General features: G+C 49.6%; 1 long non-coding RNA gene across 1 annotated transcript; it reads right to left on the bottom strand.

Moving 5' to 3' along the window:
- Positions 1-522: 522 nt before the first annotated feature.
- On the bottom strand, positions 523-24,464 carry LOC134947488 (uncharacterized). Its single transcript, XR_010182576.1, has 2 exons — positions 24,374-24,464; positions 523-1,401 (listed from the first exon to the last, which is right to left on the bottom strand). It is a non-coding gene; the product is annotated as an uncharacterized LOC134947488 (long non-coding RNA).
- Positions 24,465-25,003: the final 539 nt, after the last annotated feature.

Below are 25,003 nucleotides of genomic sequence, written 5' to 3'. Positions count from 1 at the left end.
AAAATTAGATCTTGGAAGGTGATAGACATGCCCAATAGGCAGTGACAGACACACCCAATAGGTGGTGATAGACATGACCCACCAATGGTGCACACTCTACTAAAATGGGCTGCGCACACCTATGTTGGCCATTGATTGACATGCTTTACTGTCTCAATGACATACTAAACTGGACAACACTATAAAAAAAAACTTCTGCAACATAAACAATCATGGAAGAGCAAGCAGGAAATTCTTATGATAGAGGTCTAAACCAAGCCACTTCCCCTGTATAATGACTAAGAAAAAAATCCCACTCCCCTAAACTCTAACTCACTGGCCAGGTGACCACACCAACCCTGACCAGCAAATGTAACCAAAACTCCCATTGTGTGTACCACCCAGGTTTTACCTTGGTGGTTTAATTCACTTCAGGCTTAAATATAACTGCGAGATTTCTCTAAACCTCCTAAGAGCTGAAACCTTGACACACAATAAGAACATAACTGCTGTAAAATATATACAAAAAACAGGAAATGAGAATATGGTCAAATGAAAACTTGTTTATTAAATTCATTTTCTAAATTTGGTTAAATCTGAATATGATAACTGAAGCTAGACTAAAACTGGTGGCAGACTACAGAACAAGCAAACAGGTGAAGACCCATGATGTGATTCTATGAACCAACATTAGCCTAACATGGAGTTTCAGTGCATTCTCTGCGTACCATATACTTATGAAATTGGAACCCCTTGCAGGTGGTATCAGTGATCTCCATGCGGGTGATATCGTCCAGTATATGCTCCAAATTGCAGAAACCTAAGAACAAAGCTCAAACTCTAATGTGCTAAACTAGCTATAGCCTCCACTAACCCCCTAAACAATTGCTGCAGAAAAATGCCAATACCCTCACCAGACAAAAGAACGCCATCTGGTCTGTAAAGATGAGCATACCTGTAGCGCAACATGTGATGACGCACTACCAAGCCACCATGACTCAAAACAAAGCGACCTGCAGCTGTATGGACCTTTTTGCGAGCCTCATCAAGCTTGGGCCCACTGGCTGGGCTACACCAAGACCTTCGGGGGGGTGATATCTGACCAAATGATCTTGATCCCTTTCCATAATTCCACCAGCCATTGTATGTCTTCTTTAATGGCCAAGATTAAACCCAGAGACTTAAGGAAACCTAAATCATTCCCGCCTAGATGTATCACCAAAACTCGGGGGATGCCAAAACGAGCTGCCGTGTCAGACAGGACCTTACGCAGCCCGGCCCATTCAAGCCCCTGGACTCCCACCCAGCGAACGTGAAGGGCCCCAGGAAAAATGGAGGTATCCAAAGCTAAAGGATGCCTAGCAGCCCAAAAAACATATGCATCCCCCACCACCCAAAGGGGCTGAGAATCCAAGCCAGGACCTGCAGGAACAAACAAATAAAAGGTGGTGAGATGCTATAAAATAAAACACACACATAAAACCAGACAACATCTAACACATACAAGCACACACATAAGCTAGCCAGAGAGAGGGAAACGGCTGAACCCCGTCCCCCCAAAAAACAAAATCAAAACCCAGCCGATAACTTGTTTTTATATTTCAGGTGAGGGGGGTTAAAAAAACAAACACAAAATCCCTTTGATACGCCAGTCTAAGTTCTTTAAAATCTAGACCCAAAACGCGCCATGCATCTGTTCCACATCTTGACAAACTGGAGGGGGTAATTCAGATCTGATCGTAGATGTGCAAAATTTTGTGCTAGTCCGCCCCGCATGTCAGGCCCTCCGGACATGCCTGCGTTGGCCGCAACACCAACATCGTTCTAACGCCATTGGCATGCCCCCTCTCTCCCTGCGACCGCCTCTGCCGGTCAATCAGGCAGAGGCAATCGCAGGCCTGAGAAGCTGTTAGCATCTCTCTGGGCTCCCGGGGTGCGCATGTGCAGTAAAGGGCTTCAGACTGCGACGGCCGCCGCAATCCAGTCTGAATTACCCCCTTTGTCAGCATTATTAAGGGGTCTATTTTATAAGCCTTGGTTGGAGATAAAGTGGAAGGAGATAAAGTACCAGCCAATCAGCTCCTGTGTCATATTTCAAACACAGCCTGTGACATGGCAATTAGGAGCCGATTGGCTGGTACTTTTTCTTCATCCACTTTATCTCCATCAAAGGCTTAGTAAATAGACCCCTAAGTCACTGTGCACCAACCAAGCACACCCAGCTGAGGGGCATAAATGAACATAGCGAGCCACTCAAGAAAGAGAGCAGAGCCTTTCATCTTTGTGCACATGCAGAGTGACCCAATGGCCTTGTGCCAATTGAATTATCTTAGTATGCTGTATTTTACACAGCAGCACCGACTAACCAACAAGAACATTCCAGGACAGCAAGCCAGCCTCGGCCACAAGCTTTGACAGAGTCACCAACTCATTGAAGGCCCTAAAGTGACTCCTAGCAAAAGCCAGACTGAATAAATAACCACTGATAGCCACTAAAGCCACGCAGTCAATTAAGGCCTCTAAAAGAGGAGTATCAATTGGATGACAATAAATGAATGTGCAATGATTGCTCAGCACTTAAGGGTCTTATGAATGAGGAAATTAGATGTACGATTATGCTCCGCATACAGCTGAGCAAAGAAAGTGATAAAACCCTGACCACAGACACGCACATCAAACCACACTCATGCAGCCACCACATAAAAAGGAGTGTTATGGTAGACTTACCATGGTTAACTCTTTCTGCAAGGTACACTGGGTTCCACAGGAAATACATTGGGGTGTAGAGTGGATCTTGATCCAGAAGCACCTACAGGCTAAAGCTTTAGGCTGTCCCAGGAGGCATTAGGGCCTCCTCTGTAACCCCGCCTCCAGGCACTGTGAGCTCAGTTTCGTTAACCAGTCCAATGTAGGAGCAGGTAAGAGAGAAGGCAGATGTTAGTGACATAGAACCACATTCTCACGACAGGAGAAGGGACTAGCGGCTAATGCCATACAAACCCAAAGAAGCTTAGTGCGTCAAGGTGGGCGCCCTGTGGAATCCAGTGTACCTCGCAGAAAGAGATTTAACAAAAGGTAAGTTCTTACCATAAATCTCCTTTTCTGCAGCGGGATACACTGTGTTCCACAGGAAATACATCAGGGATGTCCTAAAGCAGTTCCACAAGGGAGGGGACGCGCCTTAGCGGGTATGAGTACCAGGTGTCCAAAGGAAACATCCTTGGATGCAGAAGTATCAAAAGGCATAGAACCTAATGAACGTGTTCACTGAGGACCACGTAGCCGCCTTGAACAATTGTTCTGCGGACGCACCATGGCGGGCCGCCCAAGAACGTCCAACAGACAGAGTAGAATGGGCTTTAATAGCAGCAGGAGCTTGGAGTCCAGCCTGCGCATAAGCTTGTGCAATCACCATTCTAATCCATCTGCCCAAGGTTTGCTTATTCGCAGGCCAGCCACGTTTGTGGAAACCCTAAATAGTACAAAAAGGGTATCTGACCTCCTGATAGAGGCAGTCCTCTCCACATACAGTACATACAGGGAGCCCTTACCACATCCAAAGACCGCTCTTTGGGGGACGTCAGAAGAGATAAAGGCTGGAACCACAATCTCTTGGTTAAGGTGAAAAGATGACACCACTTTAGGTTAATAACCTGGGCGAGTTCTCAGAACTGCCCGGTCACAATGGAATATTAGAAAGGGTGGACGACAGGACAAAGCGCCTATGTCCGACACCCTTCTAGCAGAGGCAATAGCCAGCAGAAACAGGACCTTGGCTGTGAGCAATTTACGGTCCACTGACTCAAGGTTCAAATGGACACTCTTCTAAAAGGCATTCAGGACAACAGACAGATCCCATGGAGCCACAGGAGGGACATAGGGAGGGTGAATTCATAACACACCCTGAGTGAATATATCAACGTCCGGTATAGACGCAATTTTTCTCTGAAACCACACTGACACGGCAGATATGTGAACTTTGAGGGAGGCCAGACAAAGGCCTAAGTCCAGGCCTTGTTGCAGGAAAGCCAGGATTCTGGGTGTTTTCAATCTGTACGCATCATAGTTCTTATCAGCACACCAGGTGAAGTAAGAATTCCAGACCCTATAATAGATCCGAACAGACGCAGGCTTACGGGCTTTCAACATAGTTTGAATGACCACTTCAGAGAATCATTTGGCTCTCAGGAGTGATGCTTCAATAGCCACACCATCAAAGCCAGTCTGGTAAAGTCTGGATAGAGACAAGGGCCCTGTACGAGGAGGTCTGGTCGTTGAGGAAGTAGAAGAGGACTCTCTGGCGATAGACCCTGCAGGTCTGAGAACCAATGCCGTCTGGGACATGCTGGAACGACTAGAGGTCGCTCCTTCTTGCTTGAACTTCCGCAGGGCCATGGGCAGCAGTGACACTGGAGGGAACATGTAAGGCAGCCGAAAGTTGCATGGAATGGCTAGTGCGTCCATGAACGCTGCTTGAGGATCCCTTGTCCTTGATCCGAAGACCGGAACTTTGTGATTGTGTCGAGACGCCATCAGGTCTACATCTGGTGGAAGGCCCCACATGTTCACTAGGAGTTTAAACACTTCTGGGTGAAGACTTCACTCTCCTGCGTGTATGTTCTGGCGACTGAGGAAGTCCGCTTCCCAGTTTAGGACCACTGGAATGAATGCTGCCGATATTGCTGGCAGATGGCGTTCCGCCCATTGAAGGATTTTTGACACTTCCAACATTGCCATGTGGCTTCGAGTGCCGCCTTGATGGTTGATGTATGCCACCGTGGTGGTGTTGTCTGACTGTACTTGAACAGGCCTGTTCTGTACCAGAGACAGGGCGAGAGTTAACGCATTGAACACCGCCCGCAGTTCCAGAATGTTTATCGAGAGGAGGGACTCCTCCTTGGTCCACCTACCCTGAAAACACCACACCCCATCCCCGCAGACTGGCATCCGTCATTAGTAGGACCCAGTCGGGGATACAGAAGGGATGGACCTGCTCAATTGCTGGTCCTGGAGCCACCAGGTTAGCGAATGACGGACCTCCGGAATCAAGGTAATCAATCATGTGAGATCTGATCTGATGAGGTAGGACGTCCCACTTGGAAAGGATTAACCTCTGCAGAGGGCGGGAATTAAATTGAGTGTACTCTACCATGTCGAATACCGACACCATCAGGCCAAGTACTTGCATCGCCGAATGTATCGACACTCTGAGGCGACAGAGGAAACATCTTATCCTGTCCTGAAGCTTCAGGACTTTCTCCAGAGACAGCAACAGACGTTGACTGTGTGTGTGCGCCCAGGAGTGCCCCCAGGTGCACCATGCTCTGAGCTGGGACCAGCAAGGATTTTTTCCAATTGATGAGCCACCCATGGGCTTTTAGGAAGCTTACCGTCAGTGGTTGATGACTGAGGAGAACATCATGGGAGTTTGCCAGGATCAGCAGGTCGTCCAGACAAGGCAGGATCCTGACTCCCTCGCGACAGAGATGTGCCATCATTACGGCCATGACCTTGGTGAAAATCCGTGGAGCTGTAGCCAGTCCAAATGGCAGAGCCTGGAACTAGTGTAAAATAGTGGAAATAGGTATATGCAGTTATGCATCCTGAATATCCAGGGATACCATATAGGCTCCGGGTTCCATCGCCAGCACAATTAAGCGCAGCGTTTCCATGCGTAATTTGGACACTCTCAAAAACTTGTTTAGTGATTTGAAGTGGAGTATAGGCCAGAATGACCCATTGGGTTTCGGGGCTAGAAACAGGGTCGAGTAGTAACCACTGCCCCTTTAAGACAGAGGTACTGGCACTACCACTCCTGTATCAGAGAGAGAACTCACAATCTGCTGCAGAGTTTGCGCCTTTAGTGGATCCGAAGGGATGACCGTGGTACAAAGCTGGCGAGGGGGACGTCTCTTGAAAGAGACTGCGTACCCGTGAGAGACAACTTCTCGCACCCATGCATCTGAAGTGGTCTTTAACCAGACCTGGGTGAACTGCAGAAGTCGGCCTCCCACCCTGGGGTTCCCCAGGGGGAAGTCTGCCCCGTCATGCGGCAGGTTTGTCTTCTTTAGAAGCAGGCCGACGGGCCGCCCAGGACTGCTTTGCTTTGGGCTTAGTGGTTTTGGGAGCACGAGATTGTCTCGGGTAAGCCTGACCTTTTGCTTTCCCTTGAGGTCGAAAGGAACGAAAAGTGGTACCTTTTGCCTTCTGTGAAGAAGGATTAGCATTTGGGAGGAAGGCAGTCTTAGCCGCCGCCAGTTCAGACACAATTTTATTTAAGTCTCCTTTAACCACTTAACGGACAATTTTTTTTGCCAAAAACCACTCAGAAATTGTTGGGGTTTTTTATGAGTTTATTAGATGAAGAACATGAATTTAACCCTATCCAAAATGATTTTAGTTAAAAAAAAAAAAAAAGTTACAAAATATTTTTATTTTAATCAAACATATTTCCTTCGAAACATCGGAACATCGATCGGTAACATCGCGACCATCGGTAACATTGCGACTTTAGGTTATACACCCCAGACAGCTGCCAGGTACACAGGGGGCGGCTGGGGATGGCTTGGGGCGGTTGGTTTACACTTACCAGATGCTGCTATTGTCTGCAGCCACTGGAAGTGGGAGATCCTGCTGTGATGACCGATCAGCAATGATCAGCAGCACGGCAATGAGTGGGGGAGAGTACAGGGAGGCAGAGGGACCTTCCGGTCCCTCTGACAGCAGCAGCGGAGGGAAGTTTACCTTTCCTGCCGCTGCTAACACAGTCTGACTGGTCGCATACTGTGCGACCAGGTCAGATAAAGCACTTGCAAGCATGGTCGCATGCTTGGCGCAACCATGCCAGCCAAGTTCTTAAAACGGAGTACTTCCAAGGTCTTTTTGGAGTCCAGGTCCACCTTCCATGACCTCAACCACAAATGCAGTGAGCCAGGACAGACGTAGTCGACGCCTTTACCGCCAACACACCCACCTCAGAGGACGCCTCTTGAATATAATAAGAGGCAGTGGTGATGTGAGACAGGTATTGTCTGGCAGTGTCAGATATATCCTTGGGCAGCTCATTCTCTAATGCCTGAACTCATGCTTCAATACCTTTAGCAGACCAGGAGGCAGCAATAATAGGATTTTAATACCTACCGGTAAATCCTTTTCTCTTAGTCCGTAGAGGATGCTGGGGGTCACATTAGAACCATGAGGTATAGACGGGATCCGCAGGAGACATGGGCACTTTAAGACTTTGAAAGGGTGTGAACTGGCTCCTCCCTCTATGCCCCTCCTCCAGACTCCAGTTATAGGAACTGTGCCCTGGGAGACGGACATTTCGAGAAAAGGATTTAATGTTAAACTAAGGTGAGATTCATACCAGCTCACACCTCAAGCATGCCGCACAACGTGGCAATAGACAGAATACAAGCCAACGGCATGAACAATTTCAGCAACAGGCTGACTATAAACGTAACACAACATGTGTGTAACCACAACTAATAACTGCAGATACAGCCCGCACTGGGACGGTTGCCCAGCATCCTCTACGGTTTAAGAGAAAAGGATTTACCGGTAGGTATGAAAATCCTATTTTCTCATACGTCCTAGAGGATGCTGGGTTCACATTAGAACCATGGGGTTATACCAAAGCTCTAGAACGGGCGGGAGAGTGCGGACGACTCTGCAGCACCGATTGACCAAACTTGAGGTCATCATCGGTCAAGGTATCAAACTTGTAAAACTTAGCAAAAGTATGTGACCCCGACCGAGTAGCTACTCGGAAAAGCTGTAATGCCGAGACCCCCCCGGGCAGCCGCTCAGGACGAGCCCACCTTTCTAGTAGAATGGGCCTTCACCGATTTCGGTAACGGCAATCCTGCCGTGGAATGAGCACGCTTAATCGTACCACAGATCCAGCGCGCAGTGGTCTGCTTGGAAGCAGGACACCCAATCTTGTTGGGAGCATATAGAACAAACAAAGCCTCTGCTTTCCTAATCTGAGTCGTTCTGGCGACATAAATCTTCAAAGCTCTGACCACATCCAGAGACTTTGATTCAGCGAAGGCGTCGAAGACATTCAGAGCCCATGGTGCCACTGGAGGCACAAATGGAGGTTGGATGTGCAACACGTCTTTCACGAAAGTCTGAACTTCGTGAAGGGAGGCCAATGGTTTCTGAAAGAAAATCGATAAGGCCAAAATCTGTACCTTAATTGAGCCCAACTTTAGGCCCGCATCCACTCCTGTTTGAAGTAAATGGAGAAAACGTCCTAGTTGAAATTCCTCCGTAGGAGCCTTCTTGGATTCACACCAAGAAACATTTTCTCCAAATACGGTGGTAATGTTTAGACGTTACTCCCTTCCTGGCCTGAATAAGTGTGGGAATGACTTCACTGGGAATACCCTTTCCGGCTAGGATTTGGCGTTCAACTGCCATACCGTCAAACGTAGCCGTGGTAAGTCTTGATACACACACAGCCCCTGCTGCAACAGGTCCTCGCGTAGAGGAAGGGGCCAGGGATCTCCTATGAGTAATTCCTGAAGATCTGGATACCAAGCCCTCCTTGGCCAGACTGGGACAATGAGGATTGCTTGAACCTTTGTTCTTCTTATTATCTTTAGAATATTTGGAATGAGAGGAAGTGGAGGGAATACGTACACCGACTGAAACACCCATGGTGACACCAGTGCATCCACTGCTATTGCTTGAGGGTCCCTTGACCTGGAACAATATCTCAAGCTTCTTGTTGAGACGAGATGCCATCATGTCTATTTGAGGAATCCCCACTGACTTGTCACCTCCGTGAAGACCTCTTGATGGAGGGCCCACTCTCCCGAATGGAGATCGTGTCTGCTGAGGAAGTCTGCTTCCCAGTTGTCCACTCCCGGAATGAATATTGCTGACAGAGCGCTTGTATGCTTTACCGCCCAGCGGAGAACCTTTTGTGGCTTCTGCCATTGTCGCTCTGCTTTTTGTCCCGCCCTGGCGGTTTATATATGCTACTGCTGTTACATTGTCCGACTGGATCAGTACGGGCATATTGCGAAGAAGATGTTCCGCTTGTGGAAGGCCGTTGTAAATGGCCCTCAACTCCAGAACATTTATGTGGAGACAAGTTTCTTGGCTTGACCATCTTCCTTGGAAGCTTTCCCCCTGTGTGACTGCACCCCAGCCTCGTAGACTTGCATCCGTGGTTACATGGATCCAGTCCTGGATCCCGAACCTGCGCCCCTCTAGGAGGTGAGGGCTGTGTAGCCACCACAGGAGTGAGATTCTGGTCTTGGGAGCGAGGATTATCCTTCGGTGCATGTGTAGGTGGGATCCGGACCACTTGTCCAACAGGTCCCACTGGAAAAACTCTGGCATGGAATCTGCCAAACTGAATGGCCTCGTAGGCCGCAACCATCTTCCCCAGTAAACGAGTGCATTGATGGATTGACACTCTTGCTGGTTTCAGAATTTGTTTGACCAGACTCCGAAGTTCCAGAGCCTTTTCCACTGGAAGAAAAACCCTCTGTAGGTCTGTGTCCAGTATCATTGCCAAAAACGACAACCGCGTCGTCGGAATCAACTGCGATTTTGGCAAGTTTAGGAGCCAACCATATTGCTGAAGAACTGTCAGGGAGAGTGCAACGTTTTGCACCAACTGGTCCCTGGATCTCGCCTTTATCAGGAGATCGTCCAAGTACAGGATAACCGTGACTTCTTGCTTGCGAAGGAGAACCATCATCTCCACCATCACTTAGGTGAAAATCCTCAGTGCCGTGGACAGACCAAACGGCAACGTTTGAAATTGGTAATGACAATCCTGAATTGCAAGCCTCAGGTAAGCCTGATGCGGATGATAAATGGGAACATGTAAGTAGGCATCCTTTATGTCCACCGACACCATAAAATCCCCTTCCTCCAGACTGGAGATCACTGCTCGGAGAGACTCCATCTTGAATTTGAATTTCTTTAGGAAGAAATTTAGGGATTTCAGGTTTAGGATTGCTCTGACCGAGCCGTCCGGCTTCGGGACCACAAACAGGCTCGAATAAAAACCTTCTCCCTGTTGTGACTGGGGAACCCTGACGATAACTTGATTTTGACACAACTTTTGTATAGCGTCGCAAACTACCTCCCTGTCCGGAAGAGAAGCTGGTAAGGCCGATTTGAAAAAACGGCGAGGGGGAACATCTTGAAACTCCAGCTTGTACCCTTGGGATACTATTTGTAAAACCCATGGGTCTAGGTCCGAACGAACCCAAAACTGACTGAAGAGCTTGAGACATGCCCCCACCGGTGCGGACTGCCGCATAGGAGCCCCAACGTCATGTGGTGGAACTGGCAGAAGCCTGGGAGGACTTCTGCTCCTGGGAGCCCGACAAGGCTGGTGATCTATTACCTCTTCCCCTTCCCCTAGTAGCAAGGAAGGAAGAACCTCGGCCCTTTCTGTATTTATTGGGCCGAAAGGACTGCATCTGATAGTGGTGCGTTTTCTTTTGTTGTGGAGGAACATAAGGCAAAAAGGATGACTTACCCGCGGTAGCCGTAGATACCAAATCATCGAGGCCGTCACCAAACAAGGCCTTACCTTTATATGGTAGAGATTCCATACTTTTCTTCAAATCAGCATCAGCATTCCATTGGTGAATCCACAAAGCTCACCTAGCTGAGACTGCGATGGCATTGGCCTTTGATCCCAAAAGGCCAATATCTCTCGCAGCTTCCTTTAGGTATGCTGCAGCGTCCTTGATATAACCCAGCGTGAAGAGGATGCTATCCCTATCTAGGGTATCTATATCAGATGACAAGTTATCTGCCCACTTTTCGATAGCACTACTCACCCACGCAGATGTAATGACAGGCCTGAGTAGCGTACCTGTGGTCGCATAAATGGACTTTAACGTAGTTTCTTGTTTACGATCCGCAGGATCCTTAAAGGCTGCCGTGCCAGGTGACAGGAGAGCCAACCTTTTTAGACAACCGTGACAGGGCCTTGTCTACAGTGGGGGGGAGGGGGGGGGGGGTGACTCCCACTTTTCCCTATCCACAGAGGGAAACGGATAAACTACCGTAATCCTTTTGGGAATCTGAAACTTTCTGTCAGGACTTTCCCAGACTTTTTCAAATAGAGCGTTCAATTCATGAGAGGTAGGAAACGTTATCTCAGGTTTCTTTTCCTTATACATATAGACCCTTTTATCAGGAACAGCAGGGTCCTCAGTGATATGTAAAACATCTTTGACCGCCACAATCATGTACTGAATGCTCTTTGCCAATTTTGGATCTAATCTGGAATCACAATAGTAGACACTGGAATCAGTGTCCGTGTCGGTATCAGTGTCTGCCAACTGGCCCAAAGTACGTTTTTGTGACCCCGAGGGGTCCTGTGCTTGTAATAACATATCCTCCACAGATTTCTTCCATGCCTGGGTCTGAGACTCAGACTTATCTAATCTCTTACTAATAAGAGCCACATTAGCCTTCAAAGCATTTAAAACATTCACCCAATCAGGAGCCGGCGGTGCCGACAGGGTCACCCCCACAGCTGTTTGTGTCCCTAATACAGCCTCTTCCTGGGAAGAGTACGCAGCCTCAGACATGTCAACACACGTGTACCAAACACACACAGACACACCGGGCATATAGGGGACAGACCCACAGTAAAGTCTGTCAGAGGGACACAGAGGGGATTTGCCAGCTCACAACCCAGCGCCAATTAATGGTTCTGAAAACACTAATAAATGCCCCAGACCTGTAGCGCTTTTAATATCAACAATATTGCACCAAATTATACTGCGCCCCCCCCCCGTTTTGCACCCTGATACTTGTCAGCCATGTGAGGAAGGACCAGCGTCTCTGCTCCTGAAGAGGAAATGGCGCCTAGCTGAGAGTGAGCTGTGAGAAGCTCCGCCCCCTAAACGGGGCGCTTCTGTCCCGCTTATTTTACTCAATATTTATACTGGCGGGGGCTAGGACAGTGCCTAGGCACTAATGTCCCCTCTTGCCAGTCGAAAAATGAGGATTTTTATTGCTGCCCAGGGCGCCCCCCCCCGCCCTGCACCCTGCAGTGCTGTGTGTGCGTGGGAGCATGGCGCGCATCGTTCCGTCCGCTGTACCTCAGAATGCAGTCACTGAAGAAGAAGTCTTCTTTTCTTCTGCTACTCACCTGTCTTCTGACTTCTGGCTATGTAAGGGGGAGACGGCAGGCTGCGGGAGTGAGCATCTAGGTGTACCCAGTGATCATCACCCTCAGGAGCTAATAGTGTCCAGTCAGCCAGAAGCAGAGCCATTAACTCACCAGAAGTTGGTCATACTTCTTTCCCCTAAATCCCACGAAGCAGGGAGACTGTTGCCAGCAGCCTCCTTGAAAATAAAAAACCTAACATAAGTCTTTTTCAGAGAAACTCAGTAGAGCTCCCTGTTGTGCGTCCAGTCTCACTGGGCACAATTCTAAAACTGGAGTCTGGAGGAGGGGCATAGAGGGAGGAGCCAGTTCACACCCTTTCAAAGTCTTAAAGTGCCAATGTCTCCTGCGGATCCCGTCTATAACCCATGGTTCTAATGTGACCCCAGCATCCTCTAGGACGTATGAGAAAGTATGTACAGCATCTATCAGGGAGTAAATAGATTTCAGGCATCCCTCCACACGCTTATCTGTCGGTTCTTTCAGTGAAGTGACAGTGGTGACAGGCAGAGTGGATGACACCACTAGGCGGGTGACATGAGAATCCACTGGCTGTGAATTTTCCCACTTGTTACACAGACCATCATACACAGCTTCCCCCTCTGGTAAATCCTTGGCGCATGCTCTGCATGATGCAGAAGCGTCCACAGATTTACTGCCCTTTCTGTTAGACATTGTACACAAATGTAACACAGAGCGGTTTAGTACGATGAAGCCAGACAGAGTATAATACCTGTGAATAAATCCGATAGCATGTGAGTGAGTCCCCAGTACACAACACCTGCGAATAAATCTGGTATTATGTGACTGAGAATACAGTAAAATGCACGTAATAGGTAAATACTGTGACGCACTATATAAACGACCCTGACGCACCCAGTCCCTTAGGGTTCAGAATATAGTGATAGATCTCTGGGAAACACTGAAAGTGAAACCTCGCAGCAGATACAGGCACACACAGTCACATTAGCAATGCAGATAATTATTATTATATGACAATAAACGTGCACTGAACATTATATATATATATATATATATATATATATATATATATATATATATATATATATATATATATATATATAGACTAGGTGCTTCATCGCACCCTACGGGCGCTCTTCACACCGTCGCAAGGGGCTACGCCCCCTTAACCCTTGCATGCCTTTCTGGGGTTTAATATTTGTATTATATGGAGTATTACCTGCATTCCTTTGTTAGTGGTTAAATATTGCACAATGAAAGGGCGTGCGATGGTGAAGGAGGCGCAGCCCCTTGCGACGGCGTGAACAGCACCTGCAGGGCACGATGTACAGAATGTAGCGGGTGCGGGGGGGACTGCGGATGGTGTCTGTAGATGCTGCGGGTGGAGGGGAGGCAGAAGTGGGGGTGGGGCCCGGATGGGGAAGGTTCGGGAGGTGCTGCGCGTGGGGGAGGGGCAGAGGAGTGGGGGATGCAGATGGGGGAGGGGCAGGGGTGCCACGGGTGGGAGAGGGGCAGGTGTGGGGATGTTGTGGATGGGTGAAGGGTTCCGGAGGTGCTGTGGGATGGGAAGGGACGGGTGTGCCGGGGGTTGGGTAGGGGACCGCAGGCACCATGGGTAGGGTAGGGGCAGGTACAGGTGTTGCGGCGGATGGGAAAGGAGGTCCGGAGGTGCTGCAGGTGGTGGAGGGGCAGGTGCAGGGGTGCCATTGGTGGGGGAGGGGTGGGTGAGGGGGGGACCGCTGATGGAGGAGGGTGTCTGCAGATGCTGCGGGTGGAGGGGGGCAGGTGTGGGGGGAGACGTATAAGGGGGGTGAATGGTGGAAGGGGCCTGGAGGTGCTGTGGGTGGTGAAGGGGTGGAGGAGTGGGAGCCACGGGTGGTGTAGGGGGTCTGGAGGCACAGCATGTGGGGGAGGGGTGGAGTGCCGCATGTGGTGGAGGGGAAGGTGCGGAGGTGTGGTGCATTGGGGAGAGGTCTGGAGGCGCTGCGGGTACTGTACATGCCATAAAAGGTAGTTGGAGGGTATGCAGTAACAGGGCCAGGACAGGGGTGACGGGGCCAGGACAGGGGTGACGGGGCCAGGACAGGGGTGACAGGGCCAGGGTAGGGGCGGCAGGACCAGGACAGGGGTGACGGGGCCAGTATAGGGTTCACAGGGCAAGCACAGGGGTGACAGGGCCAGGATAGGGGTAACAGGGCCAGCATAAGGGTGAAAGGGCCAGAATAAGGGTGGCAGGGCAAGGCCAGGGACATGACAGAACACAGGGCATGGGAGAGATTGGTATTAGGGACAAAACAGTGGTGACAGACAGATGTGTCTTACCGGAGTCACTGCTGCTGGCTGCTGCTGTTCCATTCCAACCTGTTGGGATCTGCTGCTGCTGGAGACTTGGCATGGCTGACTCTCTCAGGCTGGAGTCCTGCTTTTTCTGCCAGTCCGCATCCCTCCCCCCCCTCCTCAGTCACATACCGCAGACCTCGCGCAGCTGCCGGGCACTGTGGTAAGGTGAGACTGGAAATGACTGGTTAGCCCCCAGGAGATGCTGCGGCTGGAGGGAGGAGGGGGTCATAGCATGCACGTGGCGCGGACCTCACGGCTTCCGGGCACTGTGGTAAGGGGAGACTGGGAGTGACTGGTTAGCTCCCAGGAGACGCTGCGGCTGGAGGGAGGAGTGGGTCAGAGCCTGCAAGCAGCTCGGATTTCTGCAGCGCTACCCGCCAGCTAAAGTGTGTGAATGAGCTGGGCGCACTCCACTGCGGGTGGCAGCGCTGCAGCTAGCGGTGGGGTTGCCGGGGCTGGAGATAACAGAGGCAGTATGGAACCTGCACAGAGGCAGGTGCCTCACTAAACTGCAGCTAAGAAGCGTGGAGTGTGTCAGAAAGTGACGCTCCTCCGCACCAGAGAGACCCTGCTGAGTATGCCGATGTGGGGGGTCAAGCACACAGTGAGCCGGTGCCCGTCTGTCTGTATGACATACCCCTCACACACCCCCATACCTCCCAAATGTCCCGATTTTCGCGGGACAGTCCCATTTTTTGGGGTCTGTCCCGCTGTCCCACCCGCGGGTCGCAGTGTCCTGCGGTGGGGGGGGGCAGTTGGAAAGCTCCTGTACTCGCTGTTCTGCTTAGCAGAGCAGCGGTGAATAGTGGAGACAGAGGGAGAGGGGGCATCAGGGGGTACGGATTAATGGGGGGGTTCCAGCAGCAGAGCCGGATTAAGGGGGGGGAGGGGTGGCGGGGGATACGTACCGTTGGCCCCACAGTTTTAGAGGCCCCCCCCGGCTGGAGTAGCTCTGTCCCAGCTCAGAAGCTCCCCCCCCCCGTCCTGCCAGCAACAGTGGCAGCATTGTGCTACAGTCAGCACACGCTGCTGCATATTGGCAGGTCTGTGGTGTTGCAGGGAGGCAGCAGTCTCCCTGCTTTCTTCTCCCTGTGCGGGTGTGTAGGGGGGAGCGACCACCTCCTCTGGATTTAGCCCTAGCTGAGGGGCCAAAATCCCATTAAAAAATAAAAACAAAAATCGGAATTTGCATAAGGGGGCGTGGCAGCGCGGGCCGCGATTAGGCCACGCCCCCAACCCCCTGCAGGCACAGCAATGAGATAGGGCTCCCCTGTCTCAAGTGCCCTGGGCCCCCCGGACTCATAATCAGCCCCTGGGGGCATGCCAGCAGCTCACAGAGCGCTGGGCATGCCCCCTCACTGACGAAAACGGGGACCCTCCCGTGAAGCCACGCCCCCTTTTCGCCGAGTGTTTCCCTCCTTCTGCCTGGAGAAAGCTCCTGCAGAAAGCTGGGAGGTATGCAGCCCTGTCTGTGACATGCCCAATGTCCATGCTATCTGCTTCTGCTCCTAGTCTCCTGTAGATTTGGCCAGATCTCTGTGACTCATTTGAATAACTCCGCCCACTGTTGTGACTCCGCCCAGCGTTAGCAAATGAATCACAAGGTCACAGAATAGGGCTATTATATAGGAGATATATACATACATACATACATACATACATACACACACATACATACATACATACATACATACACACACACACACACACAGGTTGAGTATCCCATATCCAAATATTCCGAAATACGGAATATTCCGAAATACGGACTTTTTTGAGTGAGAGTGAGATAGTTAAATCTTTGTTTTCTGTGGCTCAATGTACTCAAACTTTGTTTAATACACAAAGTTATTAAAAATATTGTATTAAATGACCTTCAGGCTGTGTGTATAAGGTGTATATGAAACATAAATGAATTGTGTGAATGTACATACACTTTGTTTAATGCACAAAGTTATTAAAAATATTGGCTAAAATTACCTTCAGGCTGTGTGTATAAGGTGTATATGAAACATAAATGCATTCTGTGCTTAGACTTGGGTCCCATCGCCATGATATCTCATTATGGGATGCAATTATTCCAAAATACGGAAAAATCAGATATCCAAAATACCTCTGGTCCCAAGCGTTTTGGATAAGGGATACTCAACCTATACATTATATATATATATATATATATATATATATATATATATATATATATATATATATATATATATATATATATATATATATATATATATATATATATATATATTTGGGTATGCAGGCACTCACCAGTAGATTCCAACAGGAATTTATTAATAACTCACAGAGACATAAAGACGGTGTGTCGACGTTTCGGTCATCACGTGACCTTCTTCAGGACATCATACAGGGACATCAGGAAGACAACTGTCCAGTGCATCACCATTCACCATATGTCACACAGGCTTCCCTTAAATAGCAAAGGCAGGCCCAAGCCACACCCAACCAATAATTGACACAGGAAGTGCCTCAAAAGGCACTAATTTCTCCACACAAACAACTATCTGAACAAGGACCTAAACCCTATATGGGCAATAGTACTATGATGTGGCTCAAATCCTAATACCTCTACCTAGAACGTCACAAATGACTCAAAAACAAACAAAACACGGCCGCGGCCGGAAGTGCCATGCGTTCCACTGACTGTGGAACGCATCCCGACCGGAACCGGTAGTGACGGCCGGGACCGGAAGTGGCGTAATACGCGTCAAAAGAGCTCATCGTTCTGTTACAAACCAAGTGGGAGGTGGTACACACTTAGCAAGCCACACTCCGCCCTCTTGGTGAATACATCACCATGGTAACAAGCCACTATATATATATATAGATATGGAAGTAATGGATACTGGCTCACTCTGTCACAGAAATATATATAATAAATGTAAACATTAGTCTAGCTGGGCAGTTATTGTGAGAGTGTCAAGTGCTGCAACCTCACCTATAAAAGGGAAAAGCCTGGGGACAAACACCACACAAGACAAATACTTACAAAAACACCAGGAACTGCTTATACGGGGCAGACAAAGTCTGACCCCCATCAAACAGCACCCGATACAACAAATAAACTACCATGTCTGCCCCGTATAAGCAGTTATATATATATATATATATATATATATATATATATATATATATATATATATATATATAGTGGCTGGTTACCATGGTAACGAAGGGGCTGCGACCCCGAAGCGTTGCCATTTGAATAAAAGCACTTACTTGTTTCACCGCCACTGAGAAGTCTCCCAGTGCCGCCCTTATTTGCTGTGTCTATGCTGGGCACATTGCCCTGAAGGAGAGGGCACGGGAGCGTGTTCGTGAACGCTGGGGAGCGTTAGGAGTGCCGGGCCGAATCGGACACACACACATATATATATATATATATATATATATATATATATGCGGTCCTAGACCGGCGGTATATATCAGAGTACTCGTACAATATATTCTGTAATCGGTACACTTTTTCTTAACCAACGCTTTCTGTATAAAGACATGTAGAATACTGAAGTGTCCCAGTGCTGTATACAGGCAGCTTTATAAGGGAGACCTTGCCCTGCAGTCCCGGAGACCAGCCGCAGTTATACCTAAGATGGAGCCCAGCGTCTCAGTCACGGAGTGAGGGAGAGTGTGAGGAAGCTCCAGGGCGGGAAAAATAAGAATTTACTCACCGGTAATTCTATTTCTCGTAGTCCGTAGTGGATGCTGGGAACTCCGTAAGGACCATGGGGAATAGACGGGCTCTGCAGGAGACTGGGCACTCTAAGAAAGAATTAGGACTACTGGTGTGCACTGGCTCCTCCCTCTATGCCCCTCCTCCAGACCTCAGTTAGGGAAACTGTGCCCGGAAGAGCTGACACAATAAGGAAAGGATTTGGAATCCCGGGTAAGACTCATACCAGCCACACCAATCGCACCGTAAAACTCGTGATACTATACCCAGTTAACAGTATGAATAACAACTGAGCCTCACGAACAGATGGCTCATAACAATAACCCTTTAGTTAGGCAATAACTATATACAAGTATTGCAGACAATCCGCACTAGGGATGGGCGCCCAGCATCCACTACGGACTACGAGAAATAGAATTACCGGTGAGTAAATTCTTATTTTCTCTGACGTCCTAGCGGATGCTGGGAACTCCGTAAGGACCATGGGGATTATACCAAAGCTCCCAAACGGGCGGGAGAGTGCGGATGACTCTGCAGCACCGAATGAGCAAACTCAAGGTCCTCCTCAGCCAGGGTATCAAACTTGTAGAATTTTGCAAACGTGTTTGATCCCGACCAAGTAGCAGCTCGGCAAAGTTGTAAAGCCGAGACCCCTCGGGCAGCCGCCCAAGAAGAGCCCACCTTCCTCGTGGAATGGGCTTTGACTGATTTAGGATGCGGCAGTCCAGCCGCAGAATGTGCAAGTTGAATCGTGGAGCAGATCCAGCGAGCAATAGTCTGCTTAGAAGCAGGAGCACCCAACTTGTTGGGTGCATGCAGGATAAACAGCGAGTCAGTCTTTCTGACTCTAGCCGTCCTGGAAACATAGATTTTCAGGGCCCGGACTACGTCCAGCAACTTGGAAGCCTCCAAGTCCCGAGTAGCCGCAGGCACCACAATAGGTTGGTTCAAATGAAACGCTGATACCACCTTAGGGAGGAATTGGGGACGCGTCTCAATTCTGCTCTGTCCATATGGAAGATCAGATAGGGGCTTTTACAGGACAAAGCCGCCAATTCTGACACCCGCCTAGCCGAAGCCAAGGCCAAAAGCATGACCACTTTCCACGTGAGATATTTTAATTCCACGGTCTGAAGTGGCTCAAACCAATGTGATTTTAGGAAATCCAACACAACGTTGAGATCCCAAGGTGCCACTGGGGGCACAGAAGGGGGCTGAATATGCAGCACTCCCTTAACAAACGTCTGAACTTCAGGCAGTGAAGCCAGTTCTTTTTGAAAGAAAATAGACAGGGCTGAAATCTGGACTTTAATGGATCCCAATTTTAGGCCCATAGTCACTCCTGACTGTAGGAAGTGCAGAAATCGACCCAGCTGAAATTCTTCTGTGGGGGCCTTCATAGCCTCACACCAAGCAACATATTTTCGCCATATGCGGTGATAATGCTTTGCTGTCACATCTTTCCTAGCTTTTATCAGCGTAGTAATGACTTCAACCGGAATGCCCTTTTCCATCAGGATCCGGCGTTCAACCGCCATGCCGTCAAACGCAGCCGCGGTAAGTCTTGGAACAGACAGGGCCCCTGCTGTAGCAGGTCCAGTCTGAGAGGCAGAGGCCAAGGGTCCTCTGAGATAATTTCTTGTAGTTCCGGGTACCAAGTCCTTCTTGGCCAATCCGGAACGATGAGTATAGTTCTTACTCCTCTCTTTCTTATTATCCTCAGCACCTTTGGTATGAGAGGAAGAGGAGGGAACACATAAACCGACTGGTACACCCACGGGGTCACTAGAGCGTCCACAGCTATCGCCTGAGGGTCCCTTGACCTGGCGCAATATCTTTTTAGCTTTTTGTTTAGGCGGGACACCATCATGTCCACCTGTGGCCTTTCCCAACGGTTTACAATCAGTTGGAAAACTTCTGGATTAAGTCCCCACTCTCCCGGGTGGAGGTCGTGCCTGCTGAGGAAGTCTGCTTCCCAGTTGTCCACTCCCGGAATGAACACTGCTGACAGTGCTATCACGTGATTTTCCGCCCATTGGAGAATCCTTGTGGCTTCTGCCATCGCCATCCTGCTTCTTGTGCCGCCCTGTCGGTTTACATGGGCGACCGCCGTGATGTTGTCTGACTGAATCAGCACCGGCTGGTTTTGAAGCAGGGGTCTTGCCTGACTTAGGGCATTGTAATGGCCCTTAGTTCCAGAATATTTATGTGTAGGGAAGCCTGCTGACTCGACCATTGTCCTTGGAAGTTTCTTCCCTGCGTGACTGCCCCCCAACCTCGGAGGCTTGCATCCGTGGTCACCAGGACCCAGTCCTGTATGCCGAATCTGCGGCCCTCTAGAAGATGAGCACTCTGCAGCCACCACAGCAGAGACACCCTGGCCCTCGGGGACAGGGTGATCAGCCGATGCATCTTAAGATGTGATCCGGACCACTTGTCTAACAGATCCCACTGAAAGATCTGTTCCGTGTCCAGAATCATACCCAGGAACAGCAGACGCGTCGTAGGAACCAGCTGCGACTTTGGAATATTCAGAATCCAGCCGTGCTGTTGTAGCACTTCCTGAGATAGTGCTACTCCGACCAACAACTGCTCCCTGGACCTCGCCTTTATAAGGAGATCGTCCAAGTATGGGATGATTATAACTCCATTCTTTCGAAGGAGTATCATCATTTCGGCCATTACCTTGGTAAATACCCTCGGTGTTGTGGACAGACCAAACGGCAACGTCTGGAATTGGTAATGGCAGTCTTGTACCACAAAACGGAGGTACACCTGGTGAGGTGGGTAAATGAGGACATGCAGGTAAGCATCCTTGATGTCCAGTGATACCATGTAATCCCCTTCTTCCAGGCTTGCAATAACCGCCCTGAGCGATTCCATTTTGAACTTGAACCTTCTTATATAAGTGTTCAAGGATTTTAAATTTAGAATGGGTCTCACCGAACCGTCTGATTTCAGTACCACAAACATTGTGGAATAGTAACCCCGTCCCTGTTGAAGGAGGGGAACTTTTATTATCACCTGCTGGAGGTACAGCTTGTGAATTGCCGCCAGCACTACCTCCCTGTCCGGGGGAGTAGCTGGCAAGGCTGATTTGAGGTAACGGCGAGGGGGAGACGTCTCGAATTCCAGCTTGTATCCCTGAGATACCACTTGTAGAACCCAGGGATCCACCTGTGAGCGAACCCACCGGTCGCTGAAGTTCTGGAGACGGGCCCCCACCGCACCTGGCTCCACCAGTGGAGCCCCAGCGTCATGCGGTGGATTTAGTGGAAGCAGGGGAGGATTTCTGTTCTTGGGAACTGGCTGTATGGTGCAGCTTTTTTCCCTCTCCCCCTGCCTCTGGGCAGAAAGGACGCGCCTTTAACCCACTTGCCTTTCTGGGGCCGAAAGGACTGTACCTGATAATACGGTGCTTTCTTTGGCTGTGAGGGAACCTGGGGTAAAAATGTCGACTTCCCAGCTGTCGCTGTGGAAACGAGGTCCGAGAGACCATCCCCAAACAATTCCTCACCCTTGTAAGGCAAAACCTCCATGTGCCTTTTAGAATCCGCATCACCTGTCCACTGCCGAGTCCATAATACTCTCCTGGCAGAAATGGACATTGCATTTATTCTAGATGCCAGCCGGCAAATATCCCTCTGTGCATCTCTCATGTATAAGACTACGTCTTTAATATGCTCTATGGTTAGCAATATAGTGTCCCTGTCAAGGGAATCAATATTATCAGACAGGGAATCAGACCACGCTGCTGCAGCACTGCACATCCATGCTGAAGCAATAGCAGGTCTCAGTATAGTACCTGAGTGTGTATATACAGACTTCAGGATAGCCTCCTGCTTTCTATCCGCAGGCTCCTTTAAGGCGGCCGTATCCTGAGACGGTAGTGCCACCTTTTTAGACAAGCGTGTGAGCGCTTTATCCACCCTCGGGGATGTCTCCCAACGTACCCTGTCCTCTGGCGGGAAAGGGTACGCCATTAGTAACTTTTTAGAAATCACTAGTTTTTTATCAGGGGAAGCCCACGCTTCTTCACACACTTCATTTAACTCATCTGAAGGGGGAAAAACCACTGGTTGCTTTTTCTCCCCAAACATAATACCCTTTTTAGTGGTACCTGGGTTAATGTCAGAAATGTGCAACACATTTTTCATTGCCGTAATCATGCAACGGATGGCTCTAGTGGAATGTACATTAGTCTCGTCGTCGTCGACACTGGAGTCAGACTCCGTGTCGACATCTGTGTCTGCCATCTGAGGTAGCGGGCGTTTTTGAGCCCCTGATGGCCTTTGAGACACCTGGGCAGGCACTGGCTGAGAAGCCGGCTGTCCCACAGCTGTTATGTCGTCGAACCTTTTATGTAAGGAGTTGACACTGTCGGTTAAAACCTTCCACATATCCATCCACTCCGGTGTCGACCCCGCAGGGGGTGACATCACATTTATCGGCATCTGCTCCGCCTCCACATAAGCCTCATCAAACATGTCGACACAGCCGTACCGACACACCGCACACACACAGGGAATGCTCTGACTGAGGACAGGACCCCACAAAGTCCTTTGGGGAGACAGAGAGAGAGTATGCCAGCACACACCACAGCGCTATATAAACAGGGATTTACACTACACAAAGTGATTTTCCCTATAGCAGCTATAATATACCGTTTTGCGCCTAAATTTAGTGCCCCCCCTCTCTTTTTTACCCTATTGAGACTGGAAACTGCAGGGGAGAGCCTGGGGAGCTGTCTTCCAGCGGAGCTGTGAAGAGGAAATGGCGCCAGTGTGCTGAGGGAGATAGCCCCGCCCCTTTTTCGGCGGGCTTCTCCCGCTTTTTTATTAATATTATGGCAGAGGATTTTTACACATATATAGTTTATTAGACTATATTATGTGTTTTTCTTTGCCATTTTAAGGTAATCTAATTGCAGCCCAGGGCAAACCCTCCCCCCCCCCCCCCCCGCGCCCTGCACCCATCAGTGACCGGAGTATGTGGTGTGCATAGGGAGCAATGGCGCACAGCTGCAGTGCTGTGCGCTACCTTAATGAAGACCGGAGTCTTCAGCCGCCGATTTCCAGGACGTTCTTCTTGCTTCTGGCTCTGCAAGGGGGGCGGCGGCACGGCTCCGGGACCGGACGACCGAGGCTGGGCCTGTGTTCGATCCCTCTGGAGCTAATGGTGTCCAGTAGCCTAGAAGCCCAAGCTAGCTGCAAGCAGGTAGGTTCGCTTCTCTCCCCTAAGTCCCTCGTAGCAGTGAGTCTGTTGCCAGCAGATCTAACTGAAAATAAAAAAAACCCTAATAAATACTTTCTTTACTAGGAGCTCAGGAGAGCCCCTAGTGTACAACCAGCTCGAGCCAGGCACAGATTCTAACTGAGGTCTGGAGGAGGGGCATAGAGGGAGGAGCCAGTGCACACCAGTAGTCCTAATTCTTTCTTAGAGTGCCCAGTCCCCTGCGGAGCCCGTCTATTCCCCATGGTCCTTACGGAGTTCCCAGCATCCACTAGGACGTCAGAGAAATCTGCAGTAGATGTCGCCCTGGGCTGGGGAGGGGCTACAGGTCAAGCACCGACTCGCCTATGCTGGGCCTCACCGCCGTTACTATGGAGCCTTATTAACAGAGGCGTTAGTACACCCGACCTGTACTCCTATGCCCTGGCGGATATAGTGGGGTCCCTGCTCGGTGACAGTTTCCACGCTAGCATAGCAGTCTGTCTCCCTAGACATGCGGTCGGAATGCAATTTAAATTTGGTCCCGTCTGGGGGATCCTCTCTCCTCCCCGTAGCAGCCCCGCGAACAAGGAGAGCATCTGCAGCCGTGTGCCTAGAGCTGGAGCATCTCTGCCGCAAGTACCCGGGAAAAGACAGCGGGAGTATGCAATGCCGCTTGGGAGGAGACAGAGACGCAGCGATGAATGTCACTCTTACATATAACAGTGCTGCGCCCCTTGAAGTCTTCCTTGAAAGCTTTTTCAGGGCTGCCCAGTGTAGCCCCTCTGTTAGGTGACCTGCTTCTACAGGCACCAAGTTGAAACTGAGCTCACAGTGCCTGGAGGCGGGGTTACGGAGGGGGCCCCAATGCATCCTGGGACAGCCTAAAGCTTTAGCCTGTTGGTGCCTCTGGATCAAGATCCACTCTACACCCCGATGTATTTCTTGTGGAATACAGTGTACCCCGCTGCAGAAAGTTGGTATTGTACAAAAACTGCTCTTACCTTGATGCATGCTAAAGTCCCGAAAAGAAACCCATTCCCGACAGGTATCCTGGTAAAATCCCTTCTCTCCAAGGGATTCTAATCTGTCTTGATAAACTGTCAAACAGAGGAATCGCATAAGACCCCCAACAAAGCAGCAAGAGGGGCTAACGCATGAAGCCTGGGCAATTAAAAATGGGAAAGGAAAGCCACAAGACAATTCACTATCCAAGGGAAATGACTAGTGAAATGGCAAGCCTTAAAGGAAATATCCAAAACTAAGCAAAGCAATACTAGGTGCGCTAAAAGCCTACCTAACTGCTGGTAATAAAGAAGCCCTGCTGGTTGAGAAGCTTAAACCACCCCTAAATTGCTGCACCAGAAGACAACAGATTTGTTCCTCAAGAAATCACCAACAATTTTAGTGCAACGCCAAATTTCTAGTTAGTTCTCCGACTACCCAACTAGGAGACCAAGCGGAGACACACCAATGCATAAACCCCAGGCAACCAGTCGCATCCGTCAACAGCTGTAGATGTCGGCTGTACAATGGAGAGTATCGCCAAATATATACCCTAATTAATTCCACCAAAAATGAGTCCTACGCCTTTAAATTCTCTATATAGGAGAAGGAATGGACCTCTCATAATG

The sequence above is a fragment of the Pseudophryne corroboree genome, chromosome 8 (genome assembly GCF_028390025.1).
Source record: "Pseudophryne corroboree isolate aPseCor3 chromosome 8, aPseCor3.hap2, whole genome shotgun sequence".
Taxonomy (NCBI): domain Eukaryota; kingdom Metazoa; phylum Chordata; class Amphibia; order Anura; family Myobatrachidae; genus Pseudophryne; species Pseudophryne corroboree.
This window is presented reverse-complemented; position numbering and strand designations above follow the sequence as displayed.